We start from the raw sequence: 16,423 nt of genomic DNA, 5'->3' as shown, positions 1-16,423 counted from the left end.
TTGATTCAAGCTTGATTCATTTTGTTCTTATTTCCCTACCATAGTCTGTGTTGGAATGTCTACCTCTTGCCTCAAAGCTCTGACCACTGACCTTTTTTAGGTTTCTTTTGTTTACTCAGGGAATCACTGTGTAATGCTTTGTGCTACAAATTCACTGCCCACAGTATAACTGGTTGTTAACTTTTCTCCTCTTCCATGCCTTTGTGAAGGATTGGGGTTCTTATTGCAGAAAGGAGTTTCTCTGGCTGTAGTTTAAACTAAACAGCCCTTTTTTCCTACTCACCAATTTAATCTTCCTTTGACCATCTGGGTAACACTATGGCACTTGCCACGTAATGCCATTAAAAGCATAGAAGCTCTAAACATTACTGTTAATCACTTTACAGCTGACATCATGTGCATTCCAATGGCACCAGTTGACTTCCTTTTATAATTATCAGAGGATACATGAGAAATGCCGAAGTTTGAGAAAGACTTGTATTTCAAGCTCCAAATCCTCTACCCCAGGCTGAGATGAGCAGTTAATGTTGGTAAGCCTTTGGGGAAATCCACGGCTCTGGAAGATTTTTTTTGTTTTGTTTTTGAGAGAGAGTCTCGCTCTGTCGCCCAGGCTGGAGCGCAGTGGGGCAATCTCGGCTCACTGCAAGCTCCGCCTCCCGGGTTCACGCCATTCTCCTGCCTCAGCCTCCCCGGTAGCTGGGATTACAGGCGCCCGCCACCACGCCCAGCTAATTCTTTTGTACTTTTAGTAGAGACGGGGTTTCACCATGTTAGCCAGGATGGTCTCGATTTCCTGGCCTCGTGATCCGCCCACCTCGGCCTCCCAAAGTGCTGGGATTACAGGCGTGAGCCACTGCACCCGGCTGGAAGTTTTAATATTGACATTATCACTCCTTTACCATGAGGGAGTTTGACTAACGGTTTATCCAAGATTAGAAATTGGAGAAGAAAAAGGTAAAGGCAAGATTCTCTCCAGTCACCACTCTCATCCTCAATCCCCAGGCCAAGATGCTATGTTTACCCAATTATCTTCTTATGAGAAAGATAAAATCTGATGAAAATACAATTTTAAAAAAGTGCTAGGCCTACCTTTTTTTCTTAACCTAATTTGTAATTTTTCACAATTATTTTCTAAAAGATTCATGCGATTCAAGATTCAATTTAAAAAGTAACATCTAATAAGCCATTAAGCCAGGTTATATGATTTTGAGACAGCACAAATTGACTTGCTGGGGATTAGGTATCTATGCAGAGAGGCTTGTTCATTCTCAGGCATCTCCCAAATTATAATTCTACCATTATTATTTTCCAAATATTTGGCATTCTGTAGACTGGCTGGGAGGTCTAGTTATTGCTCTTTGTGTCAACTCCTCTGTTTCTCTCATGGCCAAATGCAGATAAAACTCCCACGCAGTCTAACATCAATGCAGTGACTCATAACTAGCAATTCTTGTTTTAAAGCACTTAACAATTAGAAGGATTTTATACAAATTACAGTTTATTTTAGAAAAGAAATAAACTAGCATATGGAAAATATTGGATACGATGGTAAAATATATACCATACCACCTGCTTTGTCTAAAATAATCTCTCAAAGAAATGCAAATTTAAAGTGATTATTCCCTAAAACTAAACACACGCAAAGACTTGATTAGCTATTTGTCTATCTATTAGAAAGTATTCACCTCTTAATGCTTGAAAAAATAAACAAGAAAAACCTGCTTTATACTATGTCACAGACATACAGGCTCAGAGAATAAGGAGAAACTACAAAGCAGGAGAAACAAATCTACTTTCCCTTTTCTCTTCCTCCCGCCCCGCCTTGCCCACCCAGGTTGATTGGTTACAGCTGAAATGTATGGGCTACTTACGCCAAGTCTATGGGCTCAACTGAAGGAGATGATGATGTTAATACTACTTCACACTTGTATAGCATCTTATGGCTTCCAAAGGGCTTTCACGTAGACTGTTTCATTTAGAGAAAAGCTTTGCACAGATATTTTGTGGACTTGCAAGCATTAAAATTGCTAATTCTGATTAAATTTGTCTAATATTTCAAGTTCTGTTTCACTCTTATTTTATCTTAAATCTGGTTCACAAGGAGATTTTATTATGCTAATGTAAAGTAACAGTCATCTTCCCATGATAGAAGCTCTTCCTCAAATGCAACCAGAGAGTTTGAGTTAGAAAGAACTTTGGAGGAATTGTATTCTAACCATTTGATTTTGTAGATGAAATATCAAGGTTTAGAGAGACTTCATGAACTGCCCAGGGCCAGGGTTGGTTTTCTGCCTTGAAATATGAAAGGTTTGCTGTTACCCCTAAAGGGTGCTCTCCTGACTCTTGTCTATGTGGGGGAGAATAAAACTTCAGGGAAAAAATGATGAAGCAAATCAAGCTCTAAGCAGCATACTGTTTTTGAAACATTTATTTATTTTTATCCTTCCAGTGTTTTAGAAAATTTTTTTTTTCTGAAGGAGATTTATTGAATATTCAAAGTAGGTACACTCCTTTTACTTTTTGTCCAAAGTTACCAAATGTCTTTTTCATTTTTTTATTAAACCAAAGATCCTTAGATTCCTAATCAAATGCTATTTTCACTTTCTTTCTCATTAAACTCTTATAAAAAATATGTTGTTTGTTTTTTGTTTTAAAGCAAGGCAGGTATTTTTAGCCAAATTTTAGAGTAAAGAAATCTCATACTCAAAGATACATGAACTGTACAATGTCACATAGCTGATTAGTGAAATTCATAAAATAGAAACCACTTTGTATGATTTTTGGTACAGTTTTTGTTTTGTGTTTTGTTTTTTACAACTCATTGTTCACGGCCCTGACATAGAGTTGAAGATCATCAGATTTTCTTCAAGTTATATTTTTGACATCTTCCTAAATGGTTTGTATAAGGTAATCAATATATGCTATTAAATTGGATTCAAATTGAATTTTGTAATATGCACACTTATTTGTAACAATGCCTGACTGTAACATTATAAGTTTCTTTTTAATATTATTCCTTATTTCTAGAATTTCTAAAATGAGGTTGGGTGCAAGAATTTTGTATAACATGAATGTATTAAATTCTAAACCAAAGATTTTACATTTATATTGGATATGGAGTCATAGGGTTGTAAAAGACCCTAACTGGAAATTGGGTTTCTAGTATTTAGTATGTGTCTATCATATGCCATATCTTATTTCCTCAGTGTAAATAACCATAGCAAACCTGAGCAGTTCCTAATCTTATCTCCTTTTTTAATGATAAGGAAACTGAGGCTCAGAAAACTGAAATAACTTGCCCAGAGTCCCATCTCTACATGATTCCAAAGTTCATGCTCTCTTGGCAGTATTTCTCATCTTTCTCAAAAAACACACCTGAACTACAAAGAAGCACATCTCAATACAGATAGAGAATTATTTCAGTCAATTCTGAGAAAAAAACAAAACAAAACAAAACACTTGCTTTTGGCTGAACAGGCCTGCGAGATGTCTCTTTAGTTACATTCCTACTCATTTTATGCCAACAAAATACAACATATTCCAGAATACATGGCTAATATTACATAGTGGTCTCTTTCAGACTAATAGGATTAATCTTATTTTTAATTGAGTTATAAAAAGCATCCTTTTCCTAATGGTTAATTTGTCTTTATTAGATTATATTATTAAGTATGTGTTAATAAGAACAAATTAACCATTATTATATAAGCGTATATATGTATGTATTAGCATATTTATTAATAAGTTAATTTCTTAAAGAAATAAAACTTGCATTTTGCTCTGAGTTTACTGTCATTTAAATCAAGACATAGAAGTTCACTGTTCAAAAATATCAGTGAAGATTATGACAAATAGCTGAAGATCTATATCCTCAAAATTATATTTGTTATGCATCTTTAAGCTTAACCTCTGAAGGTTAGCACTGTTATCGCCTGTATGTGCTTTCACAGACATACAACATGAATTATTTTATTTTAAAAATGTGTGTAAACATTTTGACACATGTGTATAACACAGCATATGCACAGAAAAATACATTTAAATGTACAGAATACTGGATTATTACGAAGTGAGCTTTAGTACAATGACTGAATGAGATAAACACTGACAGCATCCCTGAAGCCCCATCCCTATGTATTCGTTGCCTATTCTGTTGAGAATTTCTTCTTTCACTTGATATTATATTAGTTAATTCTACCTCCGTTACTATATATTGCTCCAATTTCTCATTTTTATTGCTTTATTGTATTCCTTTGTTTGAAATCTTACCATGTTTATTTATCCACTCCACTGTTGATGGCTATTTGGATTATTTCTAGTTTGTTGCTATTACAAGTCAGTGCTGTATAAATATTCTTGTACGTTCTTCTGACACACATGTAATTACATTTCTCTAGAGTATATGCCCAGGAGTAGAATTTCTGGGCTGTGGGATATATGTATGTTTCAATTTAATAGGTGATGTTCCCAGTTTTTTAAAAAGCAGTTTTATCAATTTATATATCTGCCAATCATAAATGATAATTCCTGTTACTTCATAGTTTTCAAAATACTTGGTACTTGTTGTTCTCAGACTTTTAAATGCTTTTTCAGTGTGGGGAATATGTGCAGTAGTTGGTATCTTCTTTTAGTTTCAATTTACTGTTTTCCAGAAAGTTATTAAGGTTTGACATGTTGTCATATGCTTGTTGGTCATTAGGATTTTTCTATTTGGTGTTATGCCTGTTTATGTTTTTCCTCCATTGTCATGTTTAATCTTACTATTCTTATTGATTTTCAGAAGTTCTCTATTCAGTGTATAAATCCATTATCAGTTATATATTTTGAAAATGGTATCTCCCCTTCTGTGGCTTTTGAAAATTCTCCTTTTGATGTCTTTTGAAAGATATAATGTAGCTGAACTCTTTTAATGAGACCAATATACCCTAAATACCAACCTTTACAAGAGCATTACAAAAAACAAAACTGTGAGCCAATTTCTCTCAAGCACACAGATGCCAAAATTCTAAACAAAATACTAGCAAATAAAATTCTGTGATACATATATGAAAATCTATATGAATTTTTGTTTGTGTATGTGTATACACACATACATACATGTATCAGACCATGTTAAGATGTTTTTCCCCAGAGACAAGGGTAGTTTAGCATTTTTAAAAGATAAATTAATATAATTCACCGCATTAACAGAGGAAAGAAAAAAAGTCATAGTCACCTTAATGCAAAAAATTAATGTGGTATCATTCAACACTCATTCAACAAACAAGAAATAGGAGGAAACTTCATTAATTTCACAATGGAAATCTTAAAAAAATAACATGAGCAGACATCATAATTGATAGCAAAATACTAAAAGGTTTTCTCATGAAACAAAAAACAGAATGCCTACTATGATAATTTCTATTCAACAAAGTAAAGGAAGTCCTTGTCAATTCAATAAGGAATATAAAAATAAGTAAAATGAATAACAATTAGAGAAAGAAATACAATTGCTATTATTCATGGAGGAAATGGTATACATAGAAAATACAAAAATAAAGACAAATTATCAGAATTAATATATGAATACAAAGTCAATATATAAAATCAATTAAATTTTCACATACTAGCAACAAATGGAAAACACATTTTTTAAAGTGAAATTATTATAATAGTATTATGAAACAAAAAATATCAAGAAATTAAGTTGTCTAGATTCTAAGCTAAAAACTATAAAACATTATTGAGATTTACTAAAGACTCAAGGTAGTAGATCTTTATGTAAGTTTGTGCTCAAAACCAAGCCATTTTTTCAATTTTTATTTCTTTTGAGTGAAACTCAACTATATGCAAGATATTGTAGGCAACATGAAGATGAATAAAGCTTAGTGATTTTTTTGGCCAGAGGGAGATCAAACTACACTTAAATGCTAAATTAGAAAACATTATAATTATAGTAACACAAATAAAGTTCTGTAAAGTATTCAGAAGATAAGGTTAATTCCTGCTGGTAGAATCAAGGAAGGTTTTACTGATGAAATGTAAAATGTCCTGATTTTTTTTCTTGTAGTTAAATTGTAAATCTCTTCCCACTAGAAGCCTTTCGTTTCTTCTCTTGAATGATATGATGAATGTCCAGTAGCTGTTTCGGTGCCTGACACAACATAGATACTTTAAAAAATGCCTCTGTATCCTCTGGTCAGAACAACCAAAGTTAGTTCTGGCTATAGTAGGGAGACTTTCAACCTGCTGAAAACTTCCATGATATAATAAAAAATCATCTGCTCTTCAAGCCAATTTAATACAATTTTTCTTTACGTGGAACATCCCTTCCCCTTCATGCCCCTCTCACCTTCTATACATACCTGTGTGTAACAAGAATCCTCATCTTCCGGTTGGGAAATAACTAATATACTTGTTGAAAGCCTGTATGCACCAGGACCAGTTCTAAATGTTTTACATATATTATCTCAGTATTTATTAAATGTGATGGTATCAAATTCTCTCATATATGCTCACACCAAAGTGTGCTTCTACTAGAGTGGATAGCATGGCACAAAACTGAGATCAATCATTTAGGCTCTGGAATCAAACTGCCTGAGTTCAAATCTCAGCTCTAACACATACTAGAGATGTGTCTGTGAACAAGTGAACTTACTGGCTTTTTTTTTTTTTTTCACTTCAGTTTTCTCATTTGTAAGGTGGATATGATAATGGCATCATTGTGGACTGTGGTGGATTGTATTTTCCTAAAATGCTTAGAATAATATCTCCCATCCTTCACATTCTTCTTACAGTGTGATTTTGCTACTCCCTCTCCAAGAAGTGGAATATATATTATTTCTCCTTGACCCTGGGAAGAACTCTGACTGTCTCACCAATAAGGAACGACAGAAGTAGAGGTAGGTGACTTCCAAGGCTAGCTCATAAGACTGTGCAGCTTCTGCCTGGCTTTCTTTTAAGATGCTCACTCTTGGAACCCAGACACCATAAAGAATCCTAGACATATAGGTCAGCAGACAGCTCCAAATGAAATCCCAGACAATAGCCACTATTAAGTGCCAGCGATGTAAGTGGGGGAGCCTTTGAGATGACTACAGCCCAGGCACTGTCTACTCTAACTACATAAGAAACCCTGGGTAATAACTGCCTTAGCTAACCATGAGGGTTAACCAAGTCAACCCCCCAAACCATAATATGTCTCATATTATGAGACATAATAGTAAAGTAATTGCTGTTGTTCTAAGCCACTAAATTTTGAAATAACTTATCAGGAAGCAATAGATAATTGATACAGATCAGCTGAGATTTTTGGCTAGAACTGCTAGAAGTGGCTTCTTTATGCAGCCTGGACTCCCTCACAGCATGGTGGCTGGATTTTAAGAGCACATATTCTAACAGTTCCAGGTGAAAGCTGCATTATCCTTATGATCTAGTCTTGGAAGTTGCATTGTGTCATTTTCACTGTAGTCACAGATTCACTCATATTTAAGGAAAGGGAACACAGATCCCACCTCTCAATGGGATGGAGATAGGTGTAAACATCATGTTATAAGAACAAGTAGGATGGGAAATTTTGTTGTAGCTGTCTTGAAAAATACAGTCTTTATGTGGAACATAAATAAACTGATCTACAGCCACTTTTAGAATAATGCCTGGCAGCATTTAATAAATGCTAGTTGTTATTCTTATTGTTCCAAAAATATAATGTAGGACTAATGGTGTAAAAGGAAAAGCAATTGGGGAATAATTAAGTCAATGAGTAATTAAAACAAGAATAAATGTGGACTGTCCCAGGCATCCTAAGGTACAATTTCGCTATGTTTGGCCCTATTCCATGTCTTGATCCCCTTTCATCCTCCTTAGGAGTATCATTGTTATAAAATTCATTGTTATGGAGTTCATGTGCATCCATCTAGAATGTTTCTCTGTATTTACATTTGTAAAATTATACAGTTTTGTTTTTCATTGTATTTTTCCCACAATATCGTATTGTATTATACTCATTTGTGATCTGCTTTTCATTGTTTTGATTTTTGTCCTCTTTATTTTTACCTAACCATGACTTAAGAGATTTGTCATGCTAGTATAGAAAAAAATCTACTTCATTCTTTAGTTCCCATCCTTACAATAATGACTATTCAATTTGACTCCAATTTTTATTCTACAAAAAAATCTAAGGTTCACACATTTCCAATTTTAACACAGTTTGCCAAGTTGTCCACCAAGATGGCTGTGCCAATTTGCACTGTCCTTTGCTGTGCAAAGAGCACACATTGTCCTACTTCCTTGTTGACAGTTGATATTATTAAACTTTTGCATTGGCCTTTCTGTGAGATTAAAATATGGTGAATCATTTTAATTTTAATTTTTCTAACTGTTAGTAACGTAGGACATAGTTTTATGTTTAGTGGTCAGTTGTATATTTGTTTATATCCCTTGCCCATTTTTCTGCTTCATTGTTTGTCTTCAGTTTATTGACTTTGAAGGGTATATAGATATAAAACACATAATACTCTCGTATTTTACTGAATAATTGATTATCTATATACATGTTGACATGCTCCCAAAGTAATGATTATTTTTTCACTTAACTTTAAAATTCAATTTAGACAAATGTATCATTCTTTTTATTATGGGATTTGTTTGTGTGTTTTGCTAAGTAAAGCCTTCCTTACCTATAAAGCCATAATACACTGCACTGTATTCATTACTAAGAATTTAATATTTTTATTTAATTCAGCCAAACTTTATTTCATTTTATGATTTGAAGTAGAACGCCACTTCTCTATCCTTTCATTTTCCCAAAACATTGATTCAGCTCATCATCTTTTCCCACTGATTTGAAATGCCAGCCTTTGATGTACATTAAATTACCACACCTAAGTAAAGTTAACAATTTTCCATATTTCCAGAATGGAAAGTTCAGAACTGAACTCAGATATATAGATAATTCATGTTGTCTTGTACCATGCTGCTTTGTCATTACTTTAATTACATCTCTATACTTTGTTTTGGTGTCTAGTTGAATGTATCACTTGTTTGCTTTCTTCATTTTCAAGATTATCCGGTTATTTTTTTATTTTTTATTTTTTTGGAGACGGACTCTTGCTGTGTCACCCAGGCTGGAGTGAGTGCAGTGGTGTGATCTGGGCTCACTGCAAGCTCCGCCTCCTGGGTTCACGCCGTTCTCCTGCCTTAGCTTATACTTAAGTATTTGCTCCTCCATATGAACTTTAAAATCACATTTTCAAGTTTCATGAAATATTTTGGGGGCCTTGATTGGGGTTTCATTTATTTTATGAAACTTGAGTTATTAAAATACAACATTGAGCATTCCTATTGATAAATATAGTTTATTTTCCACTTGTTTCTCTTTTAAGGCCTTCATAAAGCTTTATAGATTGTGCCATAACTTGTTGCTTATTTATAACCTGAAAAATGAGATATTTTAAAAGTATAATACATATCTAATCTGTTTTTGTTTGTGTAATGGGAAGCTATTAATTTTTGTATGCTAATATGCTGCCTAGCCCACCTTGCTGACTCTTGTATTAGTTCACATACTTCTAAGTAAATGTCTTTATCTGTTCTTTTTCAATCTATTTACATATATAGTTATTTTTATTCCAATCCATATACAATTTATTTATTGTTTTGGATATTTCCACCTACAGAGTGTTGAATTTTAGTTTTATTCATTTCTATTCATCTAAATGTTCTACAATAAACCATTATTGCTCTTAGAGTTAGAAAAAAAATCAGTGTCATTTTAAAAGAATAATACCTTCTTTAAAATATTGAAATGCTTTTTAATGTCTTTTCATCTTTCTTAAGTATCCCCAACTTTTAAAAAATGTATATTGGAGAAGATAATTAAATATTGAACTTAGAAAATATAAGTCAGTGTTTTCTACTAATTTATCTAAATAACCATTGTGATATTTTAGTTCTTTTATCAATGAATTCTTTTTTAAAATACTAAACCTTAATATTTGTTCTGAGTCTATGTAAAGTTACTTTGTAAAGTTTTATTTTCAACATATTTACTTTTGATTTTGAATACTATTGACTTATAGCTCCATCTGAATTCTAAAGATGTTCGTGATACTGCTCCTTCCTGAGACTTAACTAGTCAAGCTAGCTTTTCTTGAAACTTATCAGCAGCCTTGAAGAACCATTATATTTGCTTGAAGTTTGGTCTTATTTATTTGCGTTTGCATTACTCTACCTAATTGCTCCCTTGTGTGTTTCATTTCAACCATTAAGTTCAGTGATTTACTTTAGCAAATTGTTTATGGAGAGTTATCAGTTTCTTTCTCCAAATTTCCACATTTACTCTGGTTTATTTTCTTGTCATTGTGTATGAATGTATATGGGTGTGTGTCTGTCTGTATATGATATACATAAGTGTATATGTAAACATAGTTTAACTTACACACACACATACATTAGTGTATATCAGTTTTTCTCAGATGTGCTCTCATGACTTCTCAGAGAACATCTGGAATTATTTACTGTAAAAATGTTTCCAAATATGTTATGATATGTATTTTAAGTACAGAACTAATATTTCACCTTTAATTAAAAAGAATGTGCTCAAAATATTACAATAACACAATAATGCCTATGGATATTTCAGTAGGTACAAGCTATTACTGACAATCCTTGCCTCCTCCATTACTAGTGACACGTTATTCTCTGACATAAGGTCATTTGATAGTTGTTTCTATGAGAATGAGGTTCATGGATATATTTTACTTGTAGTGAGCATTGTCCCTGTTATATGATTTGGGGCATGTATAGAAGGAAAGGAAATAAAATGTCACTAGACCATTAACCTGTAAGAATTCTCTGTCCTTCTCTTTTTGTGTGTTGCCTATATCATCCTTAGTTTATAAATCTATGCAGTGGTGGGATATTTGCTCTCTCTAAAGTAGTTGAATCTACAAAGTCCAACCCCAAGAAAATAATTATTTCCTATGGGTAATCATGACTGATTTTAAGAGCTGCTTTCAGCTAGAAGTGCTATTTTGGCTTAAGCTAGACAAAATGACATCTTTCCAAATACTACCCTTGAAAATAAAAATCCGCAAAATAGCTAAAAGAGAATTGTAACATTCCCAGTACAAAGAAAAGATAAATGCTTGAGGTGGTAGATATCCCAATGACACTGACTTAGTCATTACACATTGGATACACGTATCAAAGTATCACATGTACCCCCAAATATGTGCAACTGTGATATACCAATAAAAATACAAAGAAGATTAATTTTAAAAAGAAAATAAAAATCTATATGAAAGAAACTGAAACTATTAATAAATGTTAATAGCAATTAAGAGCCATTGCAATTTGTTTTCCTGAAAAATAGCTTCTGTTTTTAACTAATTCAGTTCAGCTAAGCAATTATAACCTAAGTGTATTATTACCATTGGGGAAAAAGGCATTTCAAATATTTGGGGAGTATTTCAAATCACTTTCTCTCATTTAGTACATTATTTAACTATTTCTGTACATGTGATGATCACTCATGGGAGTATATTTCTAAAGTGTCTTTTAGAAAAAGTTAATTATCTAAAGTGAGAAAATTTTTTATCAGTAAAAAATTCTCTAGACTTAGATTTTTTTTTTTTCTCAATCTCTCAGCACAGAGACATTAATAAAGTTGGCTCAAGGAAGTGGTTTGGATATTTTGATTACTAACTCAGACTCTCAAGACAGTAAACAACATAGGTTGTTCCATGTTGAATAGAAGATTACAAGTACAATTTTCAACAAAGTTTATGTGCTACTTTTAAATATAGAATAGTAGGCACTGATTTTTATTTACATGATTAACACACAGATTAAGAACTGAACGCATGTTATTGCAATCTCTGGGACTAATTGGGGCAGAAAGTTGTTATTGATCAAATACCACATGAATGTATTGAAAGAATATGTCCATTTTAAGATTGTGGCCAATTAAAGATAATGAAATAGCAAACTGAAAGTAAAAAAATTGAGTCAATCAAAGGATTTGAGTTCACTCCCCACTGAATTGCCTGGTTGGTGTGGTGTCATGTAAACACAGTCTTAGTTTATTCCTTTGTGCTGATGGGGTTGACATAAGTAAAACTTAATTTCAAAATGTAAGAAAGACTACAAGTTTCTTTGACAGGTATTGGAAATTTTTCAACTCCTCATCTCTTTCTGGGCTGTTGAATCAGTTACTCTTTGTGGTTTTGACTCACTGACAGTTGGAAGAAATTTGAGAAGAAATTCTTCAGGCTGTCATTTCTTCTCCATTAGAGCTAATCTTTGCTGGATTGTTGGCAATATCACTTGACTTAAGACTATGGTGAAGTTAAAAATGAATTTCACTTATTCTCAGACTGCATAACACTATTGCATTGATAGGTTGTTGGGAAAACTATGCAGGTTCTATTGGAGTTAGAGTTGTGCTGTTCAAATATAAATGTTTTCTGATTTTTTTTAAATGATGAGAAAACATTAGAGGCTTTTGGGGAATTGAATTTTAGTGGAAGAATCTGACCCAAAATATTTTGCTATTGTAAGAAAAAAAGAGGAGATTTTTCTTTGCCCTTAAAAATCACATTTTCCTGTGTGTCCTGTAGTCTGCTTTATTGCCAAGAACTTTTCACAGTCTGATCATTAAAAAATGTAGGACAATAAATGCATCCCACACACTGGCCCAAGCAATGTCTTGGATGCAGTAGTGTTACCTTCTTGTTAAGAAAGAAGTGTTAAAGTAACTTGTGAAAGGTGGAAATGGCTCGGCCATTCATTGTTATTAGATCTTCGGTTGGCTGATGGGATCATGAGCACAACATGCTGTGATAAGTTTCTGGAAAGTGCATTCACAGAGCAGCACTGATCAGTGAGTATTAAGAGCTCGACTGGGTGTACACTTAACTCTTAGTCCCAGTTAATCTCACCTGGGCTGGTCTCTCTATTTAACACCAACCCAACTCATGTTAATTTTGTGGCTGTCTCCCAAACAATGAAAAATAAAATGACTTCATACCTCTGAATTGATGGATTCTTTGCTGTATATTTAGTTCTAGATTCTTTAACTGAAAGGGTCATGAAAATCTAATTTACTCATGTAGTGTTGAATGAACAAAGATGGAGGTTGTGACTTGCTCAAGGTCACACAACTGGAAGCAGAATGAGGACAGTTCCAACATAAAGGGCTTTTCATCATCAGAGAGTGGACCCAAAAAGTGAGGTCTCTTTCCAAAGTAAGCCCTTTTTCTTTTCTGACGATGGTCTGATATGTCAAGAAGAGAGCATGTTTGGTTATCAACCCTGACTCATCTGTATATGTTTGTTTTGAAAACGGTAACCCTATGTGTTAGATCATGCATCTGCCCACATGATCACACTAAAATTCATTGGGAACTTAGAACAGATAAGACATTTACTGGAAAGAAAGTCATCTTCTACTCAGCTCTTAAATAAATCCATTTATCTGTAGCACTGCATTTCATATCTGCCCATATTTTCTCTTTATGTTAGCGGAGACTAAAGCTAAACAAGGTTTGAAAGCTTTAAAATACGTGAGCTAAACTGATAGGACTAATGACTGACATAAGTAGCTAAATGGCGTGGTTAAATGGTCATGATATAAACCATGAATATCAAAGTGCCCGGCACCATCCTTTTTTTTGCGGTGGTTCAGATCCAAAGAAGGAATCCTGGAAAGGACATAGGAATGAAAAAACTGAACATGGACAAGAGAGTGTTTAAACAAAAAAGGATTTTTTTTCCCATTAAAATGAATAGTATTTGTTGATTTTTTTAAAAAATTAATTTTATTTTCCTTTTAAGTTCTGGGATATATATGCAGGATGTACAGGTTTCTTACATAGGTAAATGTGTACCATGATGGTTTACTGCACCTGTCAACCCATCAGTTAGGTATTAAGCCCTGTGTGCATTAGCTATTTATCCTGATGCTCTCCCTGCCATTCCTCCCTGGCAGGTCCCAGTGTGTGTTTTTCACCTCCCTGTGTCCATTTGTTCTCATTGTTCAGCTCGCATTACTAGGTATATGCCCAAATGAATATAAATCATTCCATAATAAAGATACATGCACATGTATTATAGCACTATTCACAGTAGCAAAGACATAGAACCCAAATACCTGTCAATAATAGACTGGATAAAGAAAATGTGGTATATACACCAAGGAATACTATGCAGTCATAAAAAGGAATGAGATCATGTCCTTTGCAGGGATATGGATGGAGCTGGAAGCCATTATCCTCAGCAACTAACACAGGAACATAAAACCAAACACTGCATGTTCTCAGTTATAAACAAAAAAGAATTTTTATTCTCTACCCTGGAAAGCAAAAAGATATGGACAAGGGCAGATAGCATCAAAAAAGTATCAGGTGTTTAGAGATCTGCATTTTGTTCTTGGCTGGAATTCGAAGAGTGGATGTCAGGGGAACCTGCCTAGAAGAAGGGCTTGAGGGAATTTTCATCATCCTGTTTGGAGAGGTTGCCCAACCCTATGTGCAAATCCCTCCCTATAGGCAGTTTTAAGGCCAGAAAGAAGTTAGCCTCGTTCCAAATGCAGCAAGAAAAGACAAAAGAGAACATTTGATACTGAAAACAATTTTAGGAACCAAGAGAAGGAAACAAAAAGGCATAGGGAAACAGATATCAGTATCAACTGTGGAAATTAACATCAAAAATTGAAGCCCCAAATTGGATGACCTTGACTCTTGAAACTCTATCTGTGACCTCAATTTATCTGTGACTTGTTTATAAAAATAGAATGTGTCCTTTTAAAAAAACAAAGGGACACATATCTAGAAAACTTCTTTCTGTCTCCAGGGATCTTCCATGATTAGATATTCTGGACTAAAAAAAGCTACAAAGTTCTTACCTGAGAGTTTAGAAATATAATCCCTTTATCAAAACAGTCAGAAACTATCACCCAAACTCTCAGCTTTTTAGTATTATGACACGTGAAAAAAAGTTCTTTGTAAAATCTGCTGCATTAAATTTGCTAAATTGTTCAGGCATGTAGTCAATAATAAAGCCAATGGAAAAAAAGAGACATTCATTACAAGAAACTATTAGTTCTTCCTTGATTTAAGGAAATGAGTTTGACTAACCAACTCCAGCTTGCCATGTTCTTTCTTTATTTAAAAGGCTACCATGTAACAGAAAACTGACTTGGCATACTGATCAAGCTGGTGTTCTGGGTTCAATCATTTTGTGGGTCAGTTAGCTTTGTTGTACTTTAAATTCTGGCTAAGCATTTCCCCTATGTATACTTTGGTTGGAGACAGAAAGTAGAATAATATGTAAAAGAATCAAAGCCATCCCTACTACTGGAAAAGCAAATAGATGCCCTCAAAATGTACATCATACATTGGTTGATGGTTTGTTGGCAGCATTGTCTTTCTGCAGAAAGATTAGCAAAAATAAAATGGCCTATGAAAACATTAAGATCAAAATTTATTTAGATTTTTTTTAAAAAATAGAACATACATCCAGATTATATATACCATAGCTTGTGGAAGCACCCACAGGAAAAAGATATGTTAGAGTCAGCGCAACACTTTTTTTTTTTTTTTTTTTTTGTAGATGGAGTCTCACTCTGTCACCTAGATTGGAGTAAAGAGCAGCGATTTTGGCTCACTGCAAGCTCTGCCTCCCAGGTTCAAGCGATTCTCCTGCCTCAGCCTCCCGAGTAGCTGGGACTACAGGCATCCACCACCATGCCTGGCTAATTTTTGTATTTTTAGTAAAGGTGGGGTTTCATCATGTTGCCCAGGCTGGTCTCAAACTCCTGACCTCAAGTGATCCACCTGCCTCAGCCTCCCAAAGTGCTAGGATTACGGGCATGAGCCACCGTGCCAGGCTGCAACACATTTTTAACGTTGCCACATGAGTAACAGGTGATAATGTTAATAGCTTCTCTATTGTTGGTGGAGCCTTATAAGTTGGCTTTAATCAAGCAATGGCTTACCCCCAGAATTCTTTTTTTTTATTCTAACGACTTCTTAAATCTATGCATATACACTTTAAATTCAAAATAGGTTCTTGGATGAAAAATGTTATACATTTTTGTGTAATTGTATAAGTAACAGTTGCCTAAAGATAGAAAGTAAAACTTCTTACAAGTGGAACAGACATCCAGATATAGATTTACCTCTAGAGCTGCAGTTAACTACTACACTTGCTTCCCTAAGGGATTGCTAAACATATTAGGTTACTAGTCTATGAAGCATTTGCCCGGAATGGTCAACGTATGTGGAATCTCTTAGGTCTGTGTTGAAATATGTATGAAATTACAGCACTTTGAAAATGTTGTGATTGATCCACAGCTCAATGGGCCATGAGGGAGAGTCACATTCAGAATGATTAATGTAAGACAGAGCAAAACTCAGGAAGTGCCAGAAAGGAGAGAAACTAC

The sequence above is a fragment of the Chlorocebus sabaeus genome, chromosome 11, assembly GCF_047675955.1.
Source record: "Chlorocebus sabaeus isolate Y175 chromosome 11, mChlSab1.0.hap1, whole genome shotgun sequence".
Lineage (NCBI taxonomy): Eukaryota > Metazoa > Chordata > Mammalia > Primates > Cercopithecidae > Chlorocebus > Chlorocebus sabaeus.
The sequence above is the reverse complement of the archived record's forward strand: the minus strand, read 5'-3'. Positions refer to the sequence as shown.